The following is a 14692-nucleotide window of genomic DNA, read 5'->3' on the forward strand; positions in this document are numbered from 1 at the left end:
TGGGTGGGGGCCCTAAATGAGAATGAGGGGGGGAGGACACCTATTGTCCTCCATCACCCATGGGTGATGGGTGGGGGCCCTAAATGAAAAGGGGGGACCTATTGTCCTCCCCCCCTGCGCCCACCCATGGATGACAGGTGGGGACTAAGTGTAAAAATACCTCCCCAAGACCCTAGTCACCCCTTGTGACGGACCACCTGCACCCCGACCGGGTACCTCCGTCAATCGCTGCTTCCTAGTACTTGCGGGTACCATAAGCACTGCACTGCACTGAAACCCCACGAACAGCCGCAGCTTGGTTGGGGTCTCGCCGTCCTCCACCCACCCTGGACCCAAGACTAGGATCCAGCTTCCAGTGGGCAAGCCTCTCTTAGTCCAGAGAGCGTAGCAGGAACAGTTCTTACAAGAGCTAGTGATAATACCCAGGGGAGTATAGTGATTATAGCAATTCCCAGAGTGTAGTTCTCCAGTCCCCCAAACATGAGCCAAAACTTCATGAAGGTGCAAGATGATCTGAGGGTTTAATGGTACAGGTTGGATTTTTATACAACTTTTCAGGCTAGAGGAACACCCAGTGGACCTGATGGGGCACAGGACATAAATTGTACAGACCAATAGAAACAATGTAACAATGCCTGACACTCCCACATACAGCACATAATCCCTCCCTCTGCCTGTGATGCCATTAAGGTAGATAATGTATTAACGTAATTATCTCCAAGCATAAAACCCACATATTTTACAAAACCCCAAAAGTACCCCAAAACACAACATATCCCCATCTTACATTCCTCGATAGCCCTGATCTGGGTGAACAACATATCCAAAAACTTACCCAGATCAGAGCAGGGGTTCAGGAAATTCCTGGAAGTCTTATTTTTGACCCACCGTGCACATGGTCCCATACCCAAAACAGTTCCAGAGAATTAGGGCTAACAGTCGGTCTCTCTGTCTGGAGTACAAAAGAACATACTTCACATGAACAGAGCCTTTTAAAGTGCATTGGGCAAGGTTTATTGCAGGGCCCATATTCCTGAGGCAATAGGCTGGCCAGCAGGCCCCTCCAAGAACCCTTGACAAGGTTCAGTTCGTCACAGGGACATAATCACAGGGTAGGAGGCTGGCAAACAGGCCCCTCCAAAAGACGAGGTTACTTTTGTCACCCCCCCCTTACTATTTGATGTCTTTTTTTTTCTAAAACCTTATTTTTTCAGCCCCCAAAAAAGGCCAAATAAAAAACCATACTACCCGTCAAACTTATCAAACAAAATAAAAAACGAGCACAAAAAAATCAATAAAAATATAATAATACCAACTCTGAAAACGTAATCCATCTTCACCCAGGTAAGTTCGGCATGCCAGTGTCGCTTTAAGGAATGGAGACACTTACTATGAGGTTCCAAATATCCTATATTGGTAATTACCGACCCAAAAAAAATCTTTCTTATGTAGCTGAAGCTAAACGTGTGTCTTCCAGACAAGCAAGATGGTCTCGAGTTTTATCATGTTTTCAATATGCTATAACATACAGGGTATGTGCTCACAAGAGTTTTACTTTGTGATGACCTAATTCTTACACAACACGCAGTACAAAAACCTGCACAACTGGACTCACAATGCCGGCTAAGGATCAGATCATCTTTTTTACGTAACATCGTGCTAAGCAAATATCTAGGTAAAATCTGATTTGTTACTGTAGACCATACGGTGTAAAACAGAGGACCTACTGCAACAGGCGGCACACCAATGGGCAGGAAACATAAAAAGCCAAAACCTGACCCGCCCCGGCCGGGCACCAGCATAGGGGATCTATGGCGGCGAGCACGTGGCGCTCCGGAGCCTGACTTAGACGCCTACATGGATGACTTTGTAGACTCCGACGAAGGTCTCTCCGAGCCTGAGGAGACATGCCCACCGGCAATGCACACCCTGACACAGCCTCAAGCAAAGCCGGACACTGCCCCGGTCACTAAAGCTGAGATGAGGGAGCTGTTGGCGGAGCTCCGCAGAAACATACAGGGTGATATGGCTGAAATGAAAAAAGATATTCAGGGCCTAACACATCGCGTGAGCACTGTGGAGCAAGACTGTCGCAACCACACGAGACAAATGTCCACGCTCCAGCAGGAGGTGCAAACGCTACAACTACAGCACCTGAGGATGGAACAGACTATGGCGGCACTGGAAGACTCACGCCGAGCCCAAAACATAAAGGTTAGAGGCATTACAGAGACGGTCCCAGAGTCTGAACTTCCCCACTTTATACGGCGTCTAATTAGCAAACTACTACCGTATACTGTTAGGTACCTATTGAATATATCCATGGTGCCATGGGTCACAGCTCTAACTAGTCTTAATATTATGCAGCTTGTCACACTCACATCACATTTTATGCCGCATAACCCTACAAGTAGCATTTAGTCATGAAGGTTTAGTCTTTGATGCATGTTCTTTTCCTTGATTTTTTAAAAAAAAAAACTGTGCAGAAATCTCACATGTCACATTATGCGCTGTATGTTGAAACACCATATATCATGCTACCACTGCTGTGACGTATTGAAACTATTTGTTAATTTGTGCACAACAAAAATAAAGAATTAAAAAAAAAAAAAAAAAAGAACGGAATTAAAACATTGCATGAGAATCCATGGACATTACGAGCTGGGCGCACACCTTACCAGCCTGAATGCTGTTAATACTTGTTTGACAGAAGTTTTGGTGCGATTACTGGAAGTTTGACAAGCCCATAAAGCAGCGCCTCGCTACCGGGGTGACAGATTCACTTCCAGATAAATGTGCTCTGTGCATCGGGATGTTCAGAGCAAATTGGAGAGGGAGAATTTCCTTTTTCTATCTGGAAAAAAAAATCAATGTTCTATGGAAGATTGGCCGCAGTGATTATTTTTTAATAGGACACTAGTGAAATAAATGTGTATTTCTTGTACTCATACATATTTCATAACTTTTACGGCTTCATGGGATTCCAGTTCGTTTAGGAATACACAGTTTACCTCACCAACATTAAACCTCAGAAGATATGTCACACTCCTATTTATGTGTCTTCATTATTTATATTATTATATTTTAAGGTACTGGTCTGCAAGTTTCCAGCGTGACCTGCTTTCTCGGAGTTCGCAATGCTAAAACTTCAGCTGTTTAAACACACTAATATATCGATAGCGCGTATCTCCCAAGAGCCACTATATATGGCCTTTTTGGGCCTAAATCCTTCTGTCCTTCTTTTCTAGGAGCTCCATATTGTGGGTGTGTCTGAGTGTATAACAGAGCTCCACAGCAATAAAACTCCCAGTAATGTGTCTGAGTGTATAACAGAGCTCCACAGCAATAATTCTCCCAGTAATGTGTCTGAGTGTATAACAGAGCTCCACACCAATAATATTCCCAGTAATGTGTCTGAGTGTATAACAGAGCCCCACAGCAATAATACTCCCAGTAATGTGTCTGAGTGTATAACAGAACTTCACAGCAATAATACTCCTAGTAATGTGTCTGAGTGTATAACAGAGCCCCACAGCAATAATACTCCCAGTAATGTGTCTGAGTGTATAACAGAACTTCACAGCAATAATACTCCCAGTATTGTGTCTGATTGTGTAACAGAGCTTCACAGCAATAATACTCACAGTAATGTGTCTGAGTGTATAACAGAGCTCCACAGCAATAATACTCCCAGTAATGTGTCTGAGTGTATAACAGAGCTTCACAGCAATAATACTCCCAGTATTGTGTCTGATTGTGTAACAGAGCTTCACAGCAATAATACTCACAGTAATGTATCTGAGTGTATAACAGAGCTCCACAGCAATAATACTCCTAGTAATGTGTCTGCATGTATAACAGAGTCTGTATGTGCAGCGTTTAAACATCAAACGTAGCAGAGATACGATGTCATGGTACCTTGCGTTGCCCAGGCTGTTAAAAAACATTAGGCATGTGCATGGGGAAAATTTTCGGTTCGGTTCAGCATTCCGAAATTCGGGATTTTCGCAATTCGGGACTTCAGCACTTCAAGACTTCGGAACTTCGGCACTTCGGAAATTTGGCAACTTCAGCACTTCGACACTTCGGAATTTCGGGACTTCGGCACCTCGGGACTTCTCTTGCAGCCGCTTGGTAGATAACTCCCTAATTCCCACGATATTAGGGAGTTATCTACCAAAAGGCTGAAAGACCTAAATTGGTCTTTCAGCCAAATTTACTAATACTAAGTAAAATTTACTTAGTATTAGTAAATTTTGCCCCTACTCGCTATACCGGGAGTAGGGGCATGTCTAGTAAACAGTGAGCAGCCTGTGACTGCTCACTGTTTAAAAAAAAAAAATAGTGCCCCCCGGCCCCTACCCCTGAGCGGCGGGTGGGGGCCCTAAAGTAAAATGATGGGGGGGTCCTATTGTCCTCCCCCCTGGCCCCCACCCCTAAGCGGTGGGTGGGGGCCCTAAATACTAATAAGGGGGGGACCTAATGTCCTGGCCCCCACCCCAGAGCGGCGGGTGGGGGCCCTAAATACTAATAAGGGGAGTCCTAATGTGGGTTGGGGCCTAAATAAGAATAAGGGGGGGACCTAGTGTCCTCCCCCCTGGCTCCCACCCCTCAGCGGCGAGTGGGGGCACTAAATACTAATAAGGGGGGGTTACCTAAGGTCCTCCCCTGGCCCCCACCCCTGAGCGGCTGGTGGGGGCCCTAAACAAGAATAAGGGGGGACCTAATGTACTCCCCCTGGCAGTCACCCCTGAGCGGCAGGTGGGGGCCCTAAACTAGAATAAGGGGGGACCTTATGTCCTCTCCCCTGACTCCCACCCCTGAGCGGTGGGTTGGGGCCCTAAACAAGAATAAGGGTGGGAGATAGTGTCCTCCCCCCTGGCCCCCACCCCTCAGCGGCGAGTGGGGGCACTAAATACTAATAAGAGGGGGTGACCTAAGGTCCTCCCCTGGCCCCCAACCCTGAGCGGCGGGTGGGGGCCCTAAATACTAATAAGGGGCGGGGGCTAATGTCCTCCCCCCTGGCTCCCACCCCAGAGCGGCGGGTGGGGCCCTAAATTGTGGGGTATATTCCCTTTTCACCCCTGGCCCCCACTTCTGAGTGGCGGGTGGGGCCCTAAATACTAATAAGGGGGGGACCTAAGGTCCTCCCCCCTGGCCCCCACCCCTGAGCGGCGGGTCGGGGCCCTAAAAAAAATGTTCCCCCCCCCAGGTGACTAGGGGTCCCCAAACCCCTAGTCACTCCCTCCCCCAATACAAATTATCCCCCTACCTACCTCCCTCACACTAAAAACTAATGAGGGGGGGGCCTTTAACTAAGTACCTGTAAAAAAAAACATTCTATGTTTTTTTTCTTCTAAAATCTTCTTTTTTCAGCCCCAAAAAAGGCAAAATAAAAAAACATAATAACTTAATTAAACTTAAACTTATTAAACTTATTCCAGCTTGTACTCCCAGAACTATGTGTCGTCTGGTTACTGGAAGGGGAAAGGGCTAATCACTGTTCCAGTGTGGAGGATTCAACGGGGAAAGTTCTTGTAAGGACTAGAGCTCCCAGGACTGAGTGTCGTCCAGTGCCTGTGGGTGGCTAGAGTGAGTTCCCCATTCTGCTCCAGGAGGGAGTGGTTCCAGAGACCCAGTCAAGCCACGGCGACTGTGGGCAGAAGTGCTGCGGTTGGTCCCCTGTTCCAGATAGGAAGCGGTCCTTGGCGGAGGTACCCAGACAGGGATACAGGGAGCACCGCCACAGACCCTTCCCATGATCCCTCTCATGTCCCCTGCGGTTCCGACACCGACCGCTGTAACTCTACTCTTTTTTATGACGCTGTGCGTACGCGCTAACATTATGACACTGATAACGCCACAACTGCAAGGGGAAGCATTTGTCTCCCCTCTCTCCCTCTGTACACTGTCTCCCACCTCCCTCCATATTTTAGATTGACTCCCCCCGCCCCTTTCCTACACCCTCCTCTTGTGGTCTCTGAGCACACGCATGCACTTTGAGACAGCAAAACGGTCGAATCAAAGGCTTCTCAGTGACAGACTTTTGATTGGACTTCATGAGGCCCTTGGTGATGTCTGATGGAGACGTGGACAGGAGCACTGGGAGCTTCGCCCATCGCGGGATTTCAGGTAAGTTTTAAAGTCTTTTTTTTAGGTTTTAAATGGTAGGGAATCTAGCTAGCACGCCCAATAGAGCATAGTAAACTTAGACAGAAAATGTGTTAGAAAGGGTTAAAGTAGCCCATTAAGGCTAATATATTGCAAGTGTAACTGCTGTCAGCTTACTAATAACTCCATTCCTGATTTCATGAATGAAGCTATAGACACAATCTTGCATTCACTTGGTTATGTCAACAGCTTCTTCACTAACAAACTGTACAGGACAAGAAGAAGATGAGATTGTGGTGGATACGTGTAACGTGTCCATCAAGGCTAGCCGAGGGAAAATAGGAAAATGTTTCCAGGTGTAACGAATGATATGTAGATGACGTCTTGTGTCACTTTACCCCACTCTCCCTAGAATGGAAGCTCCATATCTGTTTCTGTGCGTCCAACTTGTCTTGTTACATCTACTTGTCTCTTGAGCTGATTGTAAGTAAGAGAATATTAAATTTTTTATGTTAGTTTAAGGTTTCATCTCCGGTTTTGGGCTATGTGAGAGAGTCCCCAGATAAGGATTCACAAATGTATAATTGAGACTGTCAGTAGAGTGCTACAAGCTTACACAGCATGTTACAACATTTTCGCTATTATTGTGTGTTCCGTTTTAGGCTGGTATTCTGGTATTTTCCTGCACCTGTTTATTCTCTTATTTGCACCAAAATATTCCTTACTGTGCCTCCAACACTTTATGTTACTGTTCCATTTTTCTTTTTCAGTTCACAAAAGTGTCGCTCCCAAAGTATAAAACAGAGGTGCGAAAGTGTGCTGTGGTTTTTTTTTTTGGTGGGGGGAGGGGGAAGAAGGGTGAAGGGGAGGGTGGTTGCAACAAAGTTTTCCATTTCAGTCAGAGTGGTTGATTTTCTGTGATGGGTACACAGCTTTTCACTTTCCCTTTTGTTTAAGGGATAAAACAAATCTTCAAATTGCAAATTAGTCTTATTTCCTACTAATATTCTCATTTGTCTTATTTGGCGAATTATTATTATTTGGTAAAATTATCATAAAAATATATATATATATATATAATGAAAATAATGCATGTTCCCAATATCGGTGCACACATGAAAGCAAGTTGCTATCCCCGTATAATCCTATTAGTTTGGTACGAGGCAGGAACTTGCACAGCGTATGCACACCATGCAAATATTTAAGCAGTCATCGTAGAAAGCATGAATTCATTCTTTAATATCTAATAAAAAAGAAGCGGGCTTATTGCTGCAAAGATTTTTTTGCAAACTGCTGCTGTTATAAGCCGTTATTTGTAAGGAGACATAGACAACCACCCACCTTCGCAATGATCCTGATGGTCCCTCTTACAATATGATTATTTTAATAGTATAATCAAGTTATCACATAGTCATATACATGAGAGCTTTTATTAACACAGTCACATGCGGCATCCATTCATTACTTGATCTTAACTTCAATTTGCTACATTTTGGAGTGCATTGAATAACCCGGCAAAATGTTTTTTTAAATATAGACACTATGACCTGCGATAAATTGTTGATATTACGCTGACCATATCCCTACATTAACGCTTGGGGTTATAAACAGTTTTAAATGTATCAATAAATATTTACACGGGGGGGTGGGGGGGTGGCGGAGCCTGACAGCTAAGGCAGCCAGACGTGCTCTGCAAGAGCTCCTGCAGCAGGCCCAAACAAAGCGAGATTTATATCCGGGTTTCCCAACAACCAGACTGCAAGACGCACTCACCTTACTGAGGGTCCGTCGGTGCACCAGTGGATACCCGTTGGGTGCCTGTCCGACCCCGGAACGTCCTGCTAGCGACTTGCGGCCTGCACAAGCCTGAGCTTGGGGAGACGGCCGTTCCCAGGCACCTTGGACAAATCGAGCGGACCCGGGAATAAAACTATCCCTCCCCCCTCTGGACCGGCGTGGGTCATCCCGGTATCCACTGGCTGGCGCCTATACCAACCCTAAGCGATCACCGCCCCACAAAGCCTGCACGAGGCCGTATCACCTAAAATGGTGGCCATGCATAAGCCCCAACAAACATGCCTGCATCAGCCCATGGAGGCACGAGGAGGGGCCGCCGAACATGTGCTGGATCTTTGCAAGCTTCTGACAAGTTGGAAGCTTGTCTTGCAGAGATACCACACCGATCTCCTGAGAGAGAACAATCCAGAAAGCCACCCTATAAGCCGGCGGGAAGCCCAGCAGCTTCTGGAGGTCATCCTGTAAAAAGAAGCGGTAAGAAAAAACACCCCCCCCCCCTCCCCACACGACTACCAACAGGAGAAGGCACAAGAAGCCATAGCGGCGGGCAACGCATTACCGACCAGACCACCAGCGCGGACATCTCTACCCACCTCGACAGCAGAGCTCCCGACTTCCCCAGCGAGTACGGCACAAACCAGAGACAGTCCCCTTAAGTCGCAGGCACACGGAGATCCCATCCCATTCTGCCTATACACCGCACAAGGAAAGAGCAGGAGGGGGACGCAGAGACTGGTACCAGGCGACAACGCTTTACATGGACTCTATGCGGCATAGGCTGAACGCCACAAGCAGACTAACAAACGACCCAATGCAACCAGGGTATCAGCCAGTTATATATCTTACCAGCGTGATACGTTGATTGCATTCAATTTCATTATTATTATTATGTTTATTGCCTCTGCTGGTTGCTATGACTTGTTGTATTATTACTCAGTGTCAGGTCTTTAGAAAAGTCTTATTAACTCTTGAATACCTCTCTACTATGACACAGCTAGCCTTAACTTGTTACAACTTTTCAAGCTATTTACTTCACTATATTTACTAACTCGGAGTCAGGCTACAAAGCATATAATAACTTAGCCTTCTGTAATTTCACACACTGACTCATATTGCTCACACTTGTCTATTACCTAAAAAATTGTGCACAGTAATTGTTATGCCATATTATTTTCTAATGTTGATTGATCTTCTGCAGCTGTTGTGGCGAAGAGGACCGGAATGTTATCTCATGCACAAACAAAAAAAAAATATTTACACATTCTATTACTGCTTGCAGTGCAGAGTTCCGATCAGATATTCAGCTTTGGGGTATATTCCCTTTTCACCTTATAATGCAGGGCTGGTTATCTACACGATCGGCAACTGAAGTTCAGCCTGATTAAACAGACTTAGAGATTTGTTTTGGTTGAACTGCAATTTGGGCGAATTTGGGCCGATCAGGGTGTTCACTCTGAGTTCAAATGTACCCGAAATATGGTCCACCTGTAACGCACAACGCCAAACATGTTCGTGGTTTGGCTAGTGATCCTGGAATTCGCCCGTGGCACCAAAAAAGCAGTGATTGATGGCAAAAGGGGATGATTGATGGCTAGTAGACAGTCCCTAAATGTTGTTTTTAGTCACAGATCAAGTGGGAGGTGGAGGAAAAAAATGAGGACCAGTAAATAAAAAAAATCTATATTTCTGTATTATATTACAAAGCTGTATTCCTGGCACTATCATGTCCCTCTGCGCTGGGCCGACACTCCGCCACCTCTGACTTCCCTCAACGTACGGGCGAGAATCAATCTGTTTTGCAGAATTTCTTGCGTACTGTACAAATATTGTAAAAAAGTGTTGCTATTTAATTGACATTCTCCAAACACTTGTTTCATTTTACCTTGACAATACAAAGAAAGAGGACAAGAAAATGGCAAACTGTTTTCAACAGTCTGTCTTTTCTATTATGGTCTAATCTTTTGTACTTTTATACACGCTGTTTCAAATCGCTTGATTACAGAATTTAGGGCTAATACAATTCTTCTATATCTGTCTTTTTTTTTTCCTTAAAACTTTCTTTTGTATTTATTATTCAAATAATAGCCAGGTGGGCTCTTGATGGAATGGAAGGGGGCAAACTAAATTACAGTAAATTTGCCATTAAATATTTGATTGTTCAGATACGGTTGTGCTCAAAATGTAAGCGAAATCTGATCAATTCAAAAGAACAGGTTATGCTACAAAACCTTACAAAGTACAGACGGAGATATTAAGGATTCCGCATATAATGTGTTCAAAGGTAAAAAGCATAGATTATTGTTTGAAATATGAAAGCCTTTTATCAAGAAGAATACTCTGAAATTGCTCTTGTTTTCTTTGTATATTTTGGATGGTGTTATAGATCTTATGATTACCCAACTCTTTGATACTCATATTGACCTTGAAATATTAAAAGGCTAAATCTAATCTGGAAGGATGTTAACTTGTCGGGCTGATAGATTTAGCATAACACGTCTAGTTTCCATGTTTATTAACGAGTACAAACGAAATGTTTAAAGGAGCTAAACGGAGGTTAGAACTGGAGACTAAAGATTTATGGTGCAAAATAATAAAAAAAAACATTTGTTAAAAAAAGTAATAATAAACTATTGAGTTGAGCTCAGCATGCAAAGACTACCACATGATATTGGGGTCAAAGTTATCAAATGCAACCTGAGGTCGCACCTGCGATTGGTCCTGTCCCTCCCTGCTGACTGCTGCAACCGCGGGCTGCCGGAAGGTGGAGGCGCTGTCACAGGCGGCCCACCTTAGGGCACCCCTGAATTGGCGCTTATCCAGTGAGGCAGAGTAGGCACCTGCTTACCTGGATGGCAGTTGCCTACTCTGTTGATATATACTGCAGGGGAGGACAGGAGGCAAGCGCCATTTGGCGGTGATGAAGGAGCACTGATCTGTCAGTTTCTCTCCCCTCTCTCGCGTGCCCTGTGTGATGTCGGAAGCCGGAATAGGACATCATTCCGGCCCGGCATACTAATCAGCGCGTGGGAGGAGTGAGGAACTGCCAGATTACAACACAGCCCCACACTGGACTCCAGGGAGAGGATCCACACTAGCTCTCCCAAAGGTAGAGAGGCTGGATAGGCCTCAAGAAAGTAAAATTAATTTGAGAGAGTGGTTGGGAGAGACACATGGAGGGGTTGTGTCGGTACCCAGAGTGTCTCTTTAATACAAAACTGTCATATGTATTCCTGTATTTCTTAACACAAACACAATAATAATGAACTGGCAAGATAGACAGAGAGATAGAGTTAGAGAGAGCACATGTATGTGTGTGTCAGTGTGCGTTTATAAAAATGCTGGAAAATATATGCAGAAATTGGTGGCAGATAAACTTAAAGTATCTATTATAAGATGGGAAGACATGATTACCAATATACACAAAGAAATGTTACTAGACTTATTGCGTTTTGAACTGTTACTTGCTATAGGGAGTCAGAGAAGAATGAAGAATGAATCAGTGCCCTGTGTTTGCTGGCGGTGTTTGTGCCTTATGTTTGCTGGCGGTGTTTGTGCCTTGTGTTTGCTGGCGGTGTTTGTGCCCTGTGTTTGCTGGCGGTGTTTGTGCCCTGTGTTTGCTGGCAGTGTTTGTGCCCTGGGTCCGTTTTTTATTGTTTTGGGGAGGGTGTAGCTGTATAGAGAGGTTACGTTTCGTATTATTGAATGGTATTGTATCTCTATAAAGAGACTATTTCATATTGTTGCAGCGTTTTTGTAGCTGTATAGAGAGGTCCGTTTTTTATTGTTTCGGGGATGGCGTAGCTGTATAGAGAGTTCCAATTCTTTTTATTACAGGGTTTTATTTCTAAAGACAAAACCCAACATTAAAATCTGTGTCTGTGTTTTCCTTGGCCTGCTGGCTCTTCCAGTGTTAATACATTTCAAGTTATTATAAATTAGAAACAGATTTCATATTTGCTGAACATATGTGGGATCGCCATGAATAATTACCTAATTAAGCTATATAACTGATGATTTGTGTCTGCAAAGTTAGAACTGGACAGGCGGTTAAAATACAAGACATTCACACCCCAGAGATTCCTGCAACAGATAACGGACAATGGTTACAGAAAATCTTAACCCTTTGTATACCAACGAGAAGCAGAATGTCTCTCACCGATGGTAAACTAAAGTGTGAACAATGGCACTGCTTAGGACCAGCCAGGGCACAGAGTGTGATTGGTGTTGGAGGAAAAAAGAGGGGCTCTGGGAACAAGGACCATATTGTCAGGAGAACTCCACAGGACATGAACGTGAAGGTTTTTAACTATAACTTTGTGTTAAATCGTTTCTCTTTTTACTATCATTTTGAGAGCGTGGGCAGTCAAGATTTTTGAAACTCTCAAATCCTCAAATTATGTCATTTTATGGGCATACCCTGTCACCAAATGTGAGTCCTTTGTAAAGGAATCTGAGATAAATTATCTTTCTCTGGGATTTACTGCCTGTTGATGGGAATAGGGTCCACTTTTGTGTTAAAGGGGAACTGTCATTTCTACGCCAAAAAAAAAACCCATTGAAAAAAAAACATTTTCATAATATACTCCATTTTCGTTTACATTTAAAGGGACACTATAGTCACCAAAACAACTTTAGATTAATGAATCAGTTTAGGTAAATACATCATGGCCCTGCAGTCTCACTGCTCAATTCTCTGCCATTTAGGAATTAAATCACTTTGTGTATGCAGCCCCAAATGGATATTATCATTTGATTCTATATCCTCTTATTGTCTACTGTTTATTAGTTTTCTGAATGGTTTGGGGTTTTTTTTATTCATATTTTTGGCCAACTGGATCTTAATTAATGAAGAAATTAATTCTGACGAACAGGATGACAAAAATCCAGAATTCTGCATCCTGGAATCAGAGCCGTGAAGGGCAAATGACTAACAGAGTATATGATGGCAGCGTCGGGCCCCGCTGCTCGCTCCCCAGATATATTGGACTGTATACAGCAAGTAGTCACTAGATACTTTGATTCCTTGTCATATAAAACTACCATTGCATAATTTGCATAGTAGACAACAATTTGTAAAATATGGATGCTCCAAGATGTCCACCATTCTAGTGTGGATATAAAACCAGAGATCAACAAAACTAGTCTTACAATAATATATTTTTATTCAACATTACAGCCCGTTCACTGGGACTTACCATTAATACGCGGACATAGTACATAACATGACATTAAGTCAGAACAAAACTAAAGTGAATTCAGCATAAATCTACCTAAAAACATCAATAATTTATATAATATTTTAATCACAATGTTTAAGGGAGACACAAAATATATTAAAGGTAAAACGTAGCTTGATGGGGGCTATTTATGTACTGTATTATTATATTATTCTAGCAAGGGAAGGGAGACAGTTCTATATATTGATTTGGTGGTTTATAGATTGGGAGCGCAGCACTGGGTAAATAGTGAGATTGACACTTAAAACCAGCAGACTGGACATTATCTAATTTCTTTATTACTTGGAGGTTTCACAGTATTGGGGCTAGGGGATTGGGGTAGTCTGGTGTAAACAGAGACCAAGGTACTGGATATAACCTGGTCCTTTCACATGGGCAATTTGTATAACACATGTTATCTGCCCTGTTGGCCTAGCATCCAATCTTGTCATGCACAAACACACACACACTCTCTCTTTTATCTATGCCCTTTTAAGACTTTCCACAAATATTGCCAAAGGTTACCATTATCCCATAAATCAATGGTTGTGAATGTACCTCATATACCAGATTATAAATTGAGTTGAATAAAAATGTCTACTAGATAAGTATGCATGTATGTCCTTATTCTGAGCATTTTACTAATAATGTAGTAACAGTAGTGTTGTCGCGAACATAAAATTTTCCGTTCGCGAACGGCGAATGCGAACTTCCGCAAATGTTCGTGAACCGGGCGAACCGCCATAGACTTCAATAGGCAGGCGAATTTTAAAACCCACAGGGACTCTTTCTGGCCACAATAGTGATTGAAAAGTTGTTTCAAGGGGACTAACACCTGGACTGTGGCATGCCGGAGGGGGATCCATGGCAAAACTCCCATGGAAAATTACATAGTTGATGCAGAGTCTGGTTTTAATCCATAAAGGGCATACATCACCTAACATTCCTAAATTGTTTGGAATAACGTGCTTTAAAACATCAGGTATGATGTTGTATCGATCAGGTAATGTAAGAGTTACGCCCGCTTCACAGTGACAGACCAAACTCCCCGTTTAACGCACCGCAAACAACCGCAAACAGTCCATTTGCACAACAGCAAACTCCCCATTTGCACAAGGTTGGATACCAAGCTAGCCATGTCCCGTTCCTTGTCCTCACTGATGTAATTGAAGGTCTCTTCCTCCACCCAGCCACGTACAACACCAAGGGTCCCCGAACGGTGACAACAAGCCCCTTGGGACGCCTGCTGTGTTTGGTCTTCCACCTCCTCAAAGCCACCTTCCTCCTCTGACTCCTCTTCTTCAGACTCCTCTCTCTGTGTTGCCTCTCTCTGCGTTATTATAAGGTGTGTTAAGTAGTGATGTCCCGAACAGTTCGCCGGGTCCTCAGTGATCTCACTGAAGGTATGTTCTTCCCGCCCCCCCCCTCCTCACAATCCTCTTCCAGCGTTGCCGCAGGTCCAGCAAGCAATGCTGATAAGGCTGTTTCTGGTGGTGAAGGTGACCACAACTCTTCCTCTTCACGCTCATCTACGGCCTGATCCAGCACTCTTCGCAGGGCACGTTCCA

Source organism: Pelobates fuscus, chromosome 2 (assembly GCF_036172605.1).
Source record: "Pelobates fuscus isolate aPelFus1 chromosome 2, aPelFus1.pri, whole genome shotgun sequence".
In the NCBI taxonomy this organism is placed as follows: Eukaryota; Metazoa; Chordata; class Amphibia; order Anura; family Pelobatidae; genus Pelobates; species Pelobates fuscus.